General features: G+C 38.6%; 1 protein-coding gene and 1 long non-coding RNA gene across 3 annotated transcripts in view; one reads left to right on the top strand and one right to left on the bottom strand.

The window, feature by feature from the left end:
- Positions 1-14,745, top strand: part of LOC130680517 (uncharacterized) — a 634,026-nt gene that overhangs the window by 612,388 nt on the left and 6,893 nt on the right. The gene's annotated exons all lie outside the window — the stretch shown is intronic.
- LOC130680528 (uncharacterized) lies at positions 10,633-12,254 on the bottom strand. The gene is made up of 3 exons (XR_008993550.1): positions 12,145-12,254; positions 10,996-11,042; positions 10,633-10,880 (listed from the first exon to the last, which is right to left on the bottom strand). It is a non-coding gene; the product is annotated as an uncharacterized LOC130680528 (long non-coding RNA).

Below are 14,745 nucleotides of genomic sequence, written 5' to 3'. Positions count from 1 at the left end.
AACTAAGTAAATGATGCCATCAGTCTCAAAATTATTTTATCTTATAAGAAAATAATCACATGACTCATTTTTCTCTGTCTTGCCCACTCCCTTATTCACTTATGAAATATGATTCACCACCAAAATGCATTCATCTAACTTAGGAGAGGTCAGAACATGAATGTGTTAAACAACACTTCCTGAGTAATTAGATATCCCAGGTAAGACATCTGAATTCAACTTGTGAGTAAAGCACTGGGTACATTCTATAGTTTGTATGATCGGTCAGCACAGGTTTTGAATGCAGCCATAGCAAGAGCTTCTTAAAAGGATGAACTAATTTTTATATTCATACCTCTAATATGGTTCCACATATTATTTTGGAGATGTGAAAAAAGCTGTTATTTTAAAACATGATAGAAGTGAGTTAAAATTATTATGATTCAAAGAACTTTAATTGGTTGTTAAAGAAAATAATGGATAACAATGAAATTTCACTCTATATTGAAGCCATGTATTTGAATTATGACTGATTATTTTGTCTCTAATCACTTAAAGCACAAAACATGAACCTAATATGTGTATTTAAATGACATGTCACCTGGTAAGAACATTGAATACATAAACTTTATTCATGATTAAGACCACTTCATTCTCACATAAACATAGGTATCTGTATTTTATTGTTTAATAATGATCTATTTTTATTGATTGTATATTTTCCTAAGAGTTTTTAGTAACTTTTTTCTAAAAACCTGAATTTTATCTATTCATGCAATTTGTTAAGGTACCTCACATCAGTTTTATAATGAGTATTTTAGGGTACAAGTATTACCCACATAATTTTCTCAAAAGTCCTTTCAATGTCTAAAAATCAAATTAAAAGTATTCAGCTTAATTTGCAGTATTTTTCAATGTCTCCCAAAGGGAACCATGTGATACTTAATTTGAGAAAATATTGATTCACCTCCACTCTAGACCTGAAATACACTGGAATTCTGACAATCACAGAACCCCCAGCTCTCTCTCAAAAGTTTTGCTTCATTAGAAAGGTGCTGAAGCAAACACTTGAATCTGTTCCCAATCCACTGTGGAGCAGAATAGAGTCATGGAGGAGGAAGAGATGGCTTCAGAAAGAAATGAAGAAGAGACTCATTAAATTTGAAATTTGAGCCTGATCCTACAGGGTAAATAGGACTTGGAAATATAGAACTGTGGTTATTTACTGTAACGTGAGAAATAGATTACAGATATGCCTCAAATCAAAATCTAAATAAGAGAAAAAATTAAACACATTCTCTTCTCACTTTTGTAAAATATAATGTGCAAATTAAAAATAAAAGCATGAAACTAATTATGAGGCAATTTCTATGTAACCACCACCACAAAAAATAAACATTTCCAGCACCCCTAAAATCTTTCCTCATTTAAACATACAGTTACTACTCCCTCTCTCCTTCCAGGTATTACCAACATCTTGACTGCTAACACCATTTGGCCTCTAATGTGAACTATAGTTTCAGTTTTGCCTGTTCTTGAAATTTATATAACTGTAACAATATAACATAAACTTTTGTGTAGCTTATTTTCTTCAAGATCTTGTGAGAGTCACCCAAGAACTCCATCTTATTGAAGCTGACTAGGCTAAAAGCAATTACTTTGGCTGGTGGATAAGACACATCAATTGTTTAAATCAATTGGGCCCCAGTTTAAATATGGGGGTGGGGTCAACTTTACTATTTGGAAAATGAATAGAAACAAAATGAATAGTAAAGTTTATCTAAAGGAAATTTGAAGCACTATGCTTCTGGGAGGATGAACTTTGGTAAATTGTTGATACCTTTCAATATTTTCTGTTTGGTATTGTTTTTGTTTTCTTAAGATAGGTCTTTATGAATAAGCCTACCGTTGATCTACAGGTGCAAGTTCACTTTGAAGCACCGCGAAAAGATCAGAGTGAATCTCTCCTGCACCAATTGTAATTAATTAGAGTCCCTTTTTGGGTGTGCTGTGTTGAGAAAGCTTCATGTACAGATTCAGCAAGAAATAATTTTATAACAGATGAGCAATGACTTCCATGAGCTTTGATATGAAAACATTTAGCACTTCCACCATCTCTGAATTTACCATTTCTGATGTGGTGTGCACCTTTTGTTATTGAATAAACAGCATTTGACTTTGGTGAGAGAACCATTAGTGTGGCTGAGACATAAGAAGGAAATGGAAATGAAGATACCTAGGGCTGATACCAAGAGGCTAAATATACCATCTTCTGTTAACCTCTTTTTTTTTCACTTTTTTTTTAGGAGAGCAAGGTACAGGCTTTTATTTGGAGATAAAGTGAAAGGGCAGAGCTCCCAGCTCACGCCAGGAGGGGACAAGAGAGTCCTTTTCTCACTTTTTATTTAGAAATGAGTATAGTTGACAGAAAGTTGCAAAAATAATACAGTACAGGGAGCTCCCTTGTACCTTTTACTCAGTTTTCCCCATGGTAATATATAAGTAAAATGTAATATCAAAGCCAAGACATTGACATTAGTACAATCCGTAGGTTTTATTTAGATTTTGCCAGTTTTATATGCACTCATTTGTTTCAGTGTGTTTGTGTGTACATATATGTATTGTTTTATGCAAGTTTATCATATATCTAAATTGTGTAACCATCATCATATAATTTCCATTTTTATATTCTAGAAAATAATTACCAATTATTTTGTTACTCTGAAGTATGGTTGTTAAAGAAAAGGCAAAATAAATGACTGAAACTTTTCCTTTATTTCTCAGTTTCCATTTTAATGAGTTGGTTCAGCAGGGGAAAATCTTAACATTTACTGAGCATATATTACATGCCTATTTTTGCACTTAATGTGAATGTCTCATTAGGTGTATGAGTGCACATTAACTGGATCAGTACATTGAATTCCAGTGAATTATTTTGGCATCCCACTATATTACTGCTGTAGACATTTATTAATACATCAGAAACTCTGTTAGGCTCAATACTTTCTTAGTAAAGACCACACAAGTATACCTAGCAATAGGAAATCATTTAAAAATCTCCCACCTCTGAATATTCTTAACCTAGAGTCAAAGATCCTGACAGTATTTTAAATGCAGTAGCCTGCTTCTTATTGGTCATTCAGTTACACCAAGGGAGCTTTCCTAAGAGGTGACTGGGATTGTCCTTTATGGGTCTTTCTCTGGCCTTTCCTATGGAGCAGAGACGATCGCTTTGTAATCCAATCAAATGGGGAAACATTTGCCACTGGTAGACATGCTGATTTTCAGTTATTCAACACATTGTTTTGATTTGACTGATAAGTTACACCATATCTTTGGAACTATATTACAGGTTTCAGAGACTGCCTGTTGTTTTCACAAGGATGACGTTTAACAGTTGCAATTTTAACTGACAGTTGCAAATTCAATCATGGGTATCAACCAGAGATGTTACAAAAGTTTCCCTTTTTTGTGTGAGGCTAGAAATGCCAATACACTTCAATAGAAAAAAAGAAAGTAACAACCAGAGGAACTCCTTCCCCATCAAAGAAATAAATAGATAAACAAACAATAAAACCAACTCTTCATCTGGTTCAGGAGTAGCTTACACAGACTCAAATGAAAGAAACAATACAGTGTGAACATTCTGAGTATTTTTAAATCTTTCCCGGCACCAAACACTCAAATAGCTAGTTTATAAAGTGAGGTGTCAACACACAGCAAAAGCAGCATTCAAATAATGGTGTCCTAATTGGTAACATGTATTTTGCATAAAATATTGGCATTTTCTGCTTGCTTATTGTAGGGAGAGGTTTATAAAACCAGAGTGGAGAAAAAGTAAAATTCTTTTCAAAATTTCTTAATTTCAGCCCTTAAAATACATCTCTTCTAATAAAGCGCAACACATGAGTCTTAAGAGTAAGAACCTCATGTGAGAGCTGCAGAGAGCTTGTTGACTGCAGCTGCGGCTTGTCAACCCCCACGTGGCCCAAAACAGTTTCTCTGTGGTGAGCATGAGGGGCCCTTTGGGTTCTCACTCTGATATAACACAGGAAGGTGACAAATTGGTCACTTCTTGAAGTCTAAATCTCAAGTATTTTTACTAAGCATCATCAAAATAGCACTAAGCGTCTTTCTTGACCTTTAGACGAAAAATATCTACATTGTAAAGCTCTGTGGTTCATATCTGTTGATGAAGTTGGGGTATAAAGAAAAGACAAGGGAAGTAGAAGGTCCCCTAAGAATGATAAGACACATCAGTACACAAGATTATTAGAGTCAGTAAAAGCCTGTCAGTCTAGAGAATTTGCCTTTTAACTTTTGCACTAAATTCTCGTCCACTGGGACTCAATCAATACACACATTTCCAAGATCTAGTAGTCTAAAATGAATCTGAGAGTCATAGAAGAGGATTATTGTTAAAATTTTATAATTGATTCCACAGCTATCTTTTAAAAATTTTATTGAAGTATAGTTGATATACAGTATTATATTTCAAGTACACAACACGGTGATTCAACAGCTGCACACATTAAACCCTCACCCCAGCTAGTGCAGTTACCAACTGTCAACATAGGAAGATGTTATAGAATCATTGACTGTAATCTCCATGCTGCAAGTCCAACCTTGTGACCAACTTATATTATGTATGAGATTTTGTGCCCCTTAATCCTATCTACCCACCCATCCCTCCCCATGGTAACCACCAGTCACTTTTCAGTGTCTCTGAGTCTACTGCTGTTTTGTTAGTTTAGTTTTGTTTTATTTTTATACTCCATGAATAAGTGAAATCATATGGTATTTGTCTTTCTCCACCTGGCTTATTTCACTTAGCATAATGCCCTCTAGGTCCATCCATGTTGTTGCAAATGGCAAGACTTCTTTCTTTTTTATGGCTGAATAATATTCCATTGGGTATATGTACCACCTCTTCTTTATCCATTCACCTATCGATGAACACTTTGGTTGCTTCCATATCTTGGCTGTTTTAAAATTCCCCTACCTTTTTAGTAGAAAACTAGTCTATATTTATTTAGTTATTTGTTTGTTTGTAATGTGAATCAAGTTGACACAAAAATAAGTAATAGTTCAAGTGGTACACAGATTTGCCTCTCCCCACCAAAAAAGAAAGAAAAATCATGGTTGGTTCAAATACAACTGGACTCAATGATAATGATGCCTAGCATTTTATTTTCCTATAAATTGACAAAATTTTCATAGTATATATATTATATTTAATAATTATCTATAAAACAGACAATTTGGGGGTTTACTACATTGCAAAATTTGTTAGATATTTTGCATAATTTACCTCATTTACTCATTATAAGCCCTGTTATTGATAGTACTATTTCTTAAATAAAGATGCAGAGGATTATCAAGTAAATGTGCTCAAAGTCAACTAGCTAAGAGTTGCTGAGGTAAGATTTGCTAAGTTTTGTCTACCTCTAGGTAAAATATGAAGAGTCACTTTGCATAATTATATAACAATGTGTATTATTTGCTTCTATTATCCTGGTTATTTTGAGTCCAACTTCTGTACTCACACTTTTTGATAGCAAATATATCCAACAACTTTCTGATGCCCCACTCATAACAAAGTATCAGTTACAAAAAATAAAAAGGGATGATTGCCAAGGTGGGAGGGGCTATAGTCAATTTATTTCTAAGCTTTGGTCAACTTTTACTTTACATTAAGCTAAACAGACAAAATAGTCTTATGAGGAACTAAAATTAGTAACCGCAAGGATGACAAGGTTTCACTCAGGAGTATTGCCTGGAAAAGAGGTAAAGGACTTATTAGGGAGGCCTATCCACACCTGAAATACAAAGAAAGGAAATATTATCCACACTTTGACCCCATACCTGCTTCCCAGGATCAGATATGGTCACATACTTCTAGAAGAGATGTGTCATGTGCTTCTGGAAGGCTGTTTGTCCTTTGCCCCGATTGAAGAGCTCAACACAACCCTGAGTCACTATTCTAACAGTGCAAGAATTTCAGGAAATACAGCAGAGTGGCTGTACATAAATAAGAACTGGGCCAGTGTCCCATAGTTTCAGGACAGGAAAAGAATGAAAACATAGACAAACATGAGCAAACATAGGAGGAGAGAGACCGTTCTGGTGTGCATGAATGGATGCCATCTTGAAATACAACAGTGTTTCCAAATTAATGTCCATACAGTTATGTACGGCATTCATCCATCTTGGTGAACTGAACCTGGGGAGTATGCAGTGAAATGCAAGCAAACTATTTTAAACTTGCCAACATCCTGGCAATGATAACAGTGCACATAGTTCAGGTTACACTGTCTAGCCGTTAGCTCAAGTGGACCTTTTCTCACTAAGGACATGGGAATCTTCAGTCAGCCACCAAGTAAAGCCCTGAAATAAACCTTCAGAGTTCCCTTTGTCCCTTCTGCCCTAGAGATCTATATGGTTGGAGAAAGACTAATCTATTCCCTTGTGAACATGGTTATTAGTTGATTCCTCCAATTATTTCAATATCTGAGACTTCAAGCAAATTTATTATCTGGCTTTACTTTTCATTAGATCCTCTGCTTCATGATTCTGTAGTCCCAAGATATAATTCTAGTGGTCTCCCTATCATTGATCATCACATTCTGCTGAATATTAACCATTTTTCTTCCAAAAGGAGATGCTTCCTGCTTCCAAAGTGGATGCAAAACATTTGTTCCACTTACAAAGGCCTTATTTCAGGAAAGAGCAGTTTCTGTCCCACGTTGGACACTAACTCTCTTTCCAGTAATGAAATAGGACAAACACTACCAATTACACATGACATAAGTCAAGGAAACTCATGGAGAGTAGGATGCACGTGGTGCCCCAGACTCTAGTCATACCACAGAGAGGTATGTGGGGTTGGCACAGCTAAAGCCATTGGAGATAGTGCAATAGGAAAACAATATGATTTTGTTCAGATTCACATGTTTGTAAAGGTTGAAGACAGCAGGCAGAATCTGACTTGAGCTAGATTCACGGTCATTTAGTAGCCTAACATTCAGAAAAACACTTACTAGTAAGCGGGAAAAAAAGTCAATGGTAAAATCTTTATCACAGATATAAAAAATTGGAGAAAAAACAAATGGTTACAAGATGACATTTTGGGTGACAAATTAGTGTTTACTATAGATTTTTTCTCACAGATCAATTTATATCATTTTGAGTATTTTTTAGCTCCAAATTTACAATTATGTTTAAAATATTAATAGCTTGCTAACTGTAAATTTGACACCCAATTTTTTGGAAATGGGAAAAGTAAAAGATGAATTTGTATTAGACTTTAATTTTGTTTCTTTTCATCCCTCTTCACCATTGTTTTTAGATTTTAATGTAATGAAAGGATAATTGAATGGCATAAAATAATAAGCCAGGCCAACATGGTCAATAGGTATATGTTATTTTATAAAAGGCAAGAAATACTTTTTAGGAAAACATGGTGGTCCTAACTGGGCCAATGACAGTTTGAGATAAAAGTTTTTCCTCCCATTTGGTCTACTGTGTCAGGTATAATTCATGGCTTCAAGCTATTTTTGTTTTCATTTTTCTCCTGAAATTAGATGCACTAATTGCAGGCAAAATTCTACATTCAGATTTCTCATTGAACTGATTTAGTCTAAGTCAGCATAGTGATTCACATAGTATGAATAACACAGATTCATAGGCTTGGCCTTCGAATATGAATGACCTGGATTCAAAGCTAAGCTCCAGCACTTTCTAGCTTGGTGATTAAATAAATAACAACTGCTAGGCCAGAATTTCACAGTTTATAATTATTATGTTTAAGTCATTGGTTTGGGGGATGACTAAATAAAATGATGCTTGTAAATCACAGAGCCTGGAGCAAACTGTGCTAACCTACAAAAGACAGATGGTGTTCTATAATTTATTCATAATAATCAGATGAAGAGGACAAATTAAATGCCAGAGACAGTACGGGATGCAAAATACACATTACCAATTCCCCCTTTGCATTACAGAGTGTGGCATGCTGTAGATTGCTGTTGTCTCGAGTTTTCTTTATGTCAGATAAACAATAAGGGTTTTCCCCCACATTGTGGCCATTTCCCTTTCTGCAACAATTAACTGTTCCCTAGAAAACAAAAATTTTTTGAAGTCATTCAATGGGGATGCATGTTGTATTTGTGCTCTCTGATGGGGATACTGTTTCTCAAACTTTCCAGTTCCAGAGAATATTGACAGTAGAGGGGACATGAAAGGGTGCATAAGGGAAAATAAAGCAAGATTCTAAGGTGGTGCAGTGCAAGGCAGGTGAGGATCTGAGAACAGCAGTCGGAGCACAGGAGATGGGGAGTAGGAGGCGAAGAGATCACCCCACTTTGGTCGGTGCAGTTCTGTCTGGATTTGGAAACCAGTTTTGGGGGGTTTTTTTCTGGACACCAGTGAAGAAATAAGGAAACTCAAGGATCAGGATAGTTCAGTATCTGTCTTCTTTTGAATGAACAGTGGGCCATTGATGTACTTTAATTTTTGGTGTTATGGATAGCTCCTCTAAATGTGTTTTAACTTTATTACAATAAAAGTCTATTAAGTAATAATGTCCATAATAAAAGTACAAATAAGACTTTAAATCACTGAAAAGCTGAAACAAACTAGAACCTAAGCCATCCTGATAATCTAATATAACCCCTCAAATAGAGAATCATGCGATGTTATACTTTACGGTCAATAAGAGCTGGAGCTTGACAATATTCTATCAGTTTTCATAGTTTACAGAGCTGTAAAATACCTTAAAGACAGTGAAAGGCATATACATAGTTAAAAAAATAAATATGTTAACAAATGTGGAATTTTTTGTTACGTTAAGATATAAAATGTAGAAAGTTGCCTTGCGTGTGTTCATGAGCTCCTCTAGGCTGAGAAAATGCTTCTACACAGTAGACAGTTTCCAGCCTCTACCCAGGAGCATTTTCTGTCATAGCAGTTAGCTACTTTAACTAAAGGTCACAGTAAACATGGTGGTTGAAACTATGTGAGAAAAAATGGTGGAGAGCTCTAACAATATATGTGCTTTTATTTTTCAAAGAAAAAGAACAAGTCTTTTTCTAAATTGGAGGTGCTCAAACATGTAAAGTCTCTGGACCTCTTTACAATTAGCTCCTGTAGTGGCTGCTGAAGGGATATTTCCAATCACCTCTGATACCAAACGCTGCATTGCTGATTTCTGTCTAAGGCATCACCACTGCTAATGATAAAAATGTACAACCTACATGGAGATGCTGGAAATTACATACATCTGTAGTAAAGATATTTCCCATTAGTGTAGAAAATGCCCATTTGGCCTCTATTTGCAAAAGAAACTGCTGGAACAAATGTTTCTGACATTTTGTGTGCTTATTGCACCATGAACCAAAAGAGAAAATGCTCTGTTACTATTTGCGTATTTTTTGCAACCTATCAGTGAGAAGTCTGAGAGTTGAGCCAGAGAATTTTCTAAGTAATTTGCATGTTTGCATATATGTATTTATGTAATGAACACCAACTAATCCTTATTATGTGTCATGTACTCTTCTAAGTACTTTATAAGTAATAACTGTTTAATAACGGTACTGATCTCAGGCCTACCTTTCCATTCTCCCAGAGGCTCTTTGATCCAACTTCAAATCTGTGTCCATTACTGCATATGGGTCTCTCTAAAGTTTTTAAGCACCTAAAATATCATGAGGTTCATTATATAAAGGACACTGTATATAAGCAGTTATGGCAGGCCTGGTTCTGAAAACAAATACACAAAAAAGACAAAATGTGTTCAGATTAAGAAATTGCTATAACTTCTTTTGTGCACACAGTTCCAGGTGTGCAGCAAAGACGGGGAGGGGAGGAAAACGGTGCCTGCCTTGCGCTTGTCTGTCTCAGGCCTGCCAGGGAAAGAAACAGCGGGAGCAGGGATTTTATCTGTCTCGTTGACTTCTGTGTCTGCAGCTCCTAGAACCATGCCTAAGTCATAGCAGATTTAAAAATAACCATCTATTTAATGAATGAATGTGTGAATGTATATATAAATGAATCAGGTGATAAGTAGACTGATGAAAAATTGAATGATGCTTAAATATCAATTGAGGTAGAAATCAATGCAACTTCTCAGCAAATGAAAATTATGGCATCTGTGGGATAATCTAATGAGAACAAGGTACACAGAGAATCTAGAAAAACAGCACAAAGCTAAATGAGATGGCAGTGCAAAGGTGAACTACCCAACAGTCAAAACCAGATTCTAATGGATCCTGATCAGATAATCCTTCTCTTCCCTTCAATGTGCTAAATGTGTTGTCAAAAGTCAGTAGCTTCAAGTGCATGATTCTGTTTTTTTGTTAGATCTATAAACATGGGTAGTAGATTATGCACCCCTTTAATATTCATTTCCACCAACTTAAAAGGTAAAATATAATTACATAGTTTATTAGAAATATGTTGTGACAATGGCTTAATGTGTAAACTTATAAAGCACTTAATGCCTAGAAAGTGCTCAAAACCACTAGGACATAGGACAGGGGTCATTCATTCCAGTAGTTTGGAGATTAAATTTTACTAGGGAAGTTTGGATTCTGATCTGGCCCTAGCCCTTTTGGTGACCATACAACCTTGGACATGAGGTGAATGGGTATCAGGCAGAGGAAACAGCATGCCTGATAAAAAAAGAACAAGAACCTACTACAAAAGATACTGGAGACTGAAGCAGTTTACCTGGTCAAGGAACAGAAGTTGTAGCTGCAGGTGTACAGGAGACCAAAAGTGAGGTGTGCGAGCCTGGACGTAGTGACCGTTATACTTCTAACTGTTGTCTGTGTCATTATCACTTGAGCAAACAGGACCACAGGAAGCGACACTAAATTCAGAATCACTGCACCATTTACCCACTAAGAGGGGAGGAGGGCAGAAGAGTCAAACTCAGAGAAAACTAACATGACAATCAAAAAGCGTGGATTAGACTGTAAACACTAGAGCTGTATTTTACGTGAGATCTTTTTTTACCTGGATTTTCTTCTGATAAGAGTGGTTAGAGGTAGCATATTTTGTAGCTGGAAAAAAATGAGAAAGTAAGAACACTAAAGAACACTTAGGCTGCTATGGGGATATTATATGATTAAATAATAATATACAAAAATTATTAGGGTGTCTGTTTATACAAAACCTTGTGAAAGGAATTGTTTCTCCCAGAGTTCTCTCTGAACTGTAATCACGACTGAACAGTAATTGGAACAAAGTTTTCAAAACGGACAGCCAATTCACACGACAGGAAAAGAAAGCGAGCACATGGTAAAAATAATGCCAGGAGTAAAGGTGAATCAGAAGGTCATGATTGTGTTGAGTTTTAAAAGAAGCCACCCGTGCTTAGCAGGTTGTAGCAAGACACTGTCCTGAAATGTCAGTTTTAGCAAGAACACAATCTAAAGGTAATAACTTACCTTACAAATAGTAGTGAAGTGCTTTTCAAAGTAAGGAAATGTTATTCTAGTCCAGGATATCGTGAGATATTGCTAGCATGGTACACAGGCAGCACCAGTACAGCCTCCTCCCCTGCCTCCAGAAAGACAGAGACAGACAGACAGACAGACAGACAGACAGCAAGAATAGACCAGAGATTGTTCTACCTACAGTGCTCTCTCATTATGTCTTGAAACATTTAGAACTGAGCAATGATATGTAAGATACAAATATAGTCCCTAATTCTGTCTCCAAAATCCTTGGGGTGAAATGTATTTTAAAGTTCACAATTTTGTATTTTACAATATAAAATGTGCATATACATGCATAAATTAACAATACCGGTAGAATTTGGTGCTTCAGCCCATAACTAATCACATCTGTGTTTTCATAGCAAAATGTATTATATAAAAACCAGGGTTAGCTTAGCTTAGGTTTTAGAACCAAACTAATAAAAATATTTTTATATATTTGGTTTTCAGCACTGTGGATAAGTAGACTTGTATATCCCATGTTAGTGTAGGGAATAAAGTCTACTCAATTCTTTCTTCAAGAACTTTTTTTCTAAAATCCCTTCCCTTCTTGCTGACCCTTCCACGCATGGGTCCATATTGATAACTTACTGATCCTACTGTTACAGTAAAGAGATGGACACGTAGATATAGGACAGGTTCAATGATTCTCCTCAAAGAATACCGTGTTAACAAGGCACCGGTCTGGGTACGAGGAGCATCATCCCCCAAAGGCTGTGGTTCTGTGCCTCGGTTAGATCCGGTCTCTCCCACTCTGTCAGGCGTATCCTTTCCTGCTCCTGGGCCTTCCCCTGCTCTGCTCATGTCTCGGGGAGCTGCTTCCTGCAAAATGCATTTCAGTCTCCACGGCCAATCAGCGTCCAGTCAGGTGCAGCCAACGGAAGCTACTGGCTTGGCATTTGGAAGGTAGGAAGAGGGGAGAAGCCTGGTGATATGCTTTTTTTTCTCTGCGTCCGGCTCTGCCTCCTGCTGGGGCTACACATGCTGTGCGGTTTTAAGTCCAGCCAAGCAGCAGCGGCTTCCTCTTCCCAGCTCCCACCCGGCACCACCCCCTGCGGCCCCGGTTGCCACCATGTGCTCGGGGGAACCTCCAGCCCGGGAAATGGTGCCAGCTTGCTGATTCACTCATCGCTGTCTTCTGTCTCCTGTTTGTCTTCTCAGGCTCTCTGCCAGCTTGGTAAATATTTTCCTGTATTAAATTCCCCCCACTTGTGATCTGGCATGGGCTTTGTTTACCTCCTGGGCCCTCACCATGCACCTCCCTCCTTCCAGTAAAACCCAGACTCTTTGCCACTGCCTTGCCGCCCTGCCTGGTCCTGTTTTCCTCTCCCTCCCCCTTCCCGTCATCCCCTGTGCCCCAGGCAGGAAGCCTTCCTGCTCTTTCCCAAGCAAAGCCTTGGCCACTGTTTGTACAGCCCCTTCCACCCCCGCCAAAGGTCGCACAGGCTCCCCCCCTCATCTCGGCCAGGCCCACTCTGTGTGACTCCTGGGACGACCCTTTCTGAATGTGCGCGCACCTCATTCCATAGGATTTACAATAGTCCCTACAACAGAGGAGGAGGCCGAAGGTCCTTCGCAGGACCAACAACTGCAGCTCGAAATCTAAAATGACTCCTTATATTAAATGTATTCTTACAAGTAACCTTTATATTAAGTGTGCTTTTATTGGATTCTCTATCTCTATGGTAACTGTCTAATGATTATATAACACTCGATGGATCATGACTATAGCGTCTGCTGGAGGGATCAGATGGTGGCTGTGATACGTACAATGAACAGAACGGAGACACGTGACATTCAGAGGGCTTGGTTCTCACATGAACAACAGCACTAAGATAAACCCGGAAGATTAAAACCAGAAGAGTGACAGATTCTTGATACTTTAAGCAGATTTCAGATAAAAAAGCTTATATGTGGAAGCTAATCATTGTTACTTAGAATTCAAAATCCTATTCACATAAGCAAAACAATTAAAATATTTCACATACTGCCTGTGTAAGTAGAGGTCAAGGTTTCTCTCAATTTCGTTTAAACTTGTGTAGTTTTTTTCTTTTCGGGCCTCCCCAGAGTCTCCAATTATGTAGGTGGTTCTCAGATAATTGAGTTATTTTCAGTCACAACGATTTCAACCAAAGTTCCAATTCTATAGGATAAAATTATTCCTGTGCAAATGTAACATTACTCTCTCCTTCAAACTTCAACGGAGTTCAGACTGAGAAAATAGCAAAGAAAAAGGGGCGTGTTTGCCGTTTCTCGGGGTTTCGGCAGTGACGCGGGCTGAGCCCGGGGAAATGCCCGCGGAGCCCTGTGGCTGCAGCTCCTCTGCCGCGGGCAGTGGCCTTCGCTGGTTTGCTGTCTAGTTCTGGCCGTTCCCTTGAACTGAAGGCCCTGCATGCCCCTGCCAGGCTGGAGGTCCAGGGCCCCCCGGGGCTCCTCTAAGGCTTCAGCAGGGGCGCTCTGCCCCTCCCCCTTCCGGCCTCTCCGGTGCGCGGCCCTGCCTTGTGGCTTCACCTTCCTGGCTCCGGTCCCGGATTACTTGGCCTTTTAAAACCTCCTGTACTCAAATCTCCGTCTGCCTCCTTCTTATACAAACATTTGTGACTCAATTTCAAGGCTACCTGGAAAAAACCAACACACTCTCCCTACCCCACGATTCCGCCCTTCATTCATCACTTGTGCAAAGTCGTTTTTGCCATAGAAGGGAGTATTTGGTTTCCAGTGACTGTGACCTGGATTTTTCAGGGGCCATTACTCAGTTTACCACAGCATCCAAGAGGCCCCCAGGTGGCCCCCTGCCCCCCATTGGGCCCCTTTTAGCCCACAAGAATCAGGCAGACATAGCTCATCAATCCTGCAAGACAGACCGTGTGTTCCCAGCAGAGCTGTCACTACTCTGTCACCACTGGCTACTGCAATGGCAGGATTTTGATATCTTCTATTCCTAACACCGGCCCCCAGCCTGGCTCCGTGCTTCTCTGCAGCATCCTGTGCTCCTGCAGGCTACACTCTGAACAGCTGTGATGCTCAGGTTTCCTTGCCCTCTGGCTTCTGGCTTCTGGTTTCAGCCATTGTGAGATGCTGGCAGGGGTCAGAAAGTGAGAGGAGAAAGTGGACAAACTCTTTCATTCTCCGGCCTCCCCCTTGATTACCAGGTCCTGCCAGTGGCTGGAATCCGTCCCTGTGAATTCCTGCTTCTGACACTCCACAGTAGAGTACAATGTAATCATTATCCTGATGCCCTGCGCAGTGTTGCCTGGAAAAGACT

This window comes from Manis pentadactyla, chromosome 14 (assembly GCF_030020395.1).
Source record: "Manis pentadactyla isolate mManPen7 chromosome 14, mManPen7.hap1, whole genome shotgun sequence".
NCBI classification, from domain to species: Eukaryota; Metazoa; Chordata; class Mammalia; order Pholidota; family Manidae; genus Manis; species Manis pentadactyla.
This window is presented reverse-complemented; position numbering and strand designations above follow the sequence as displayed.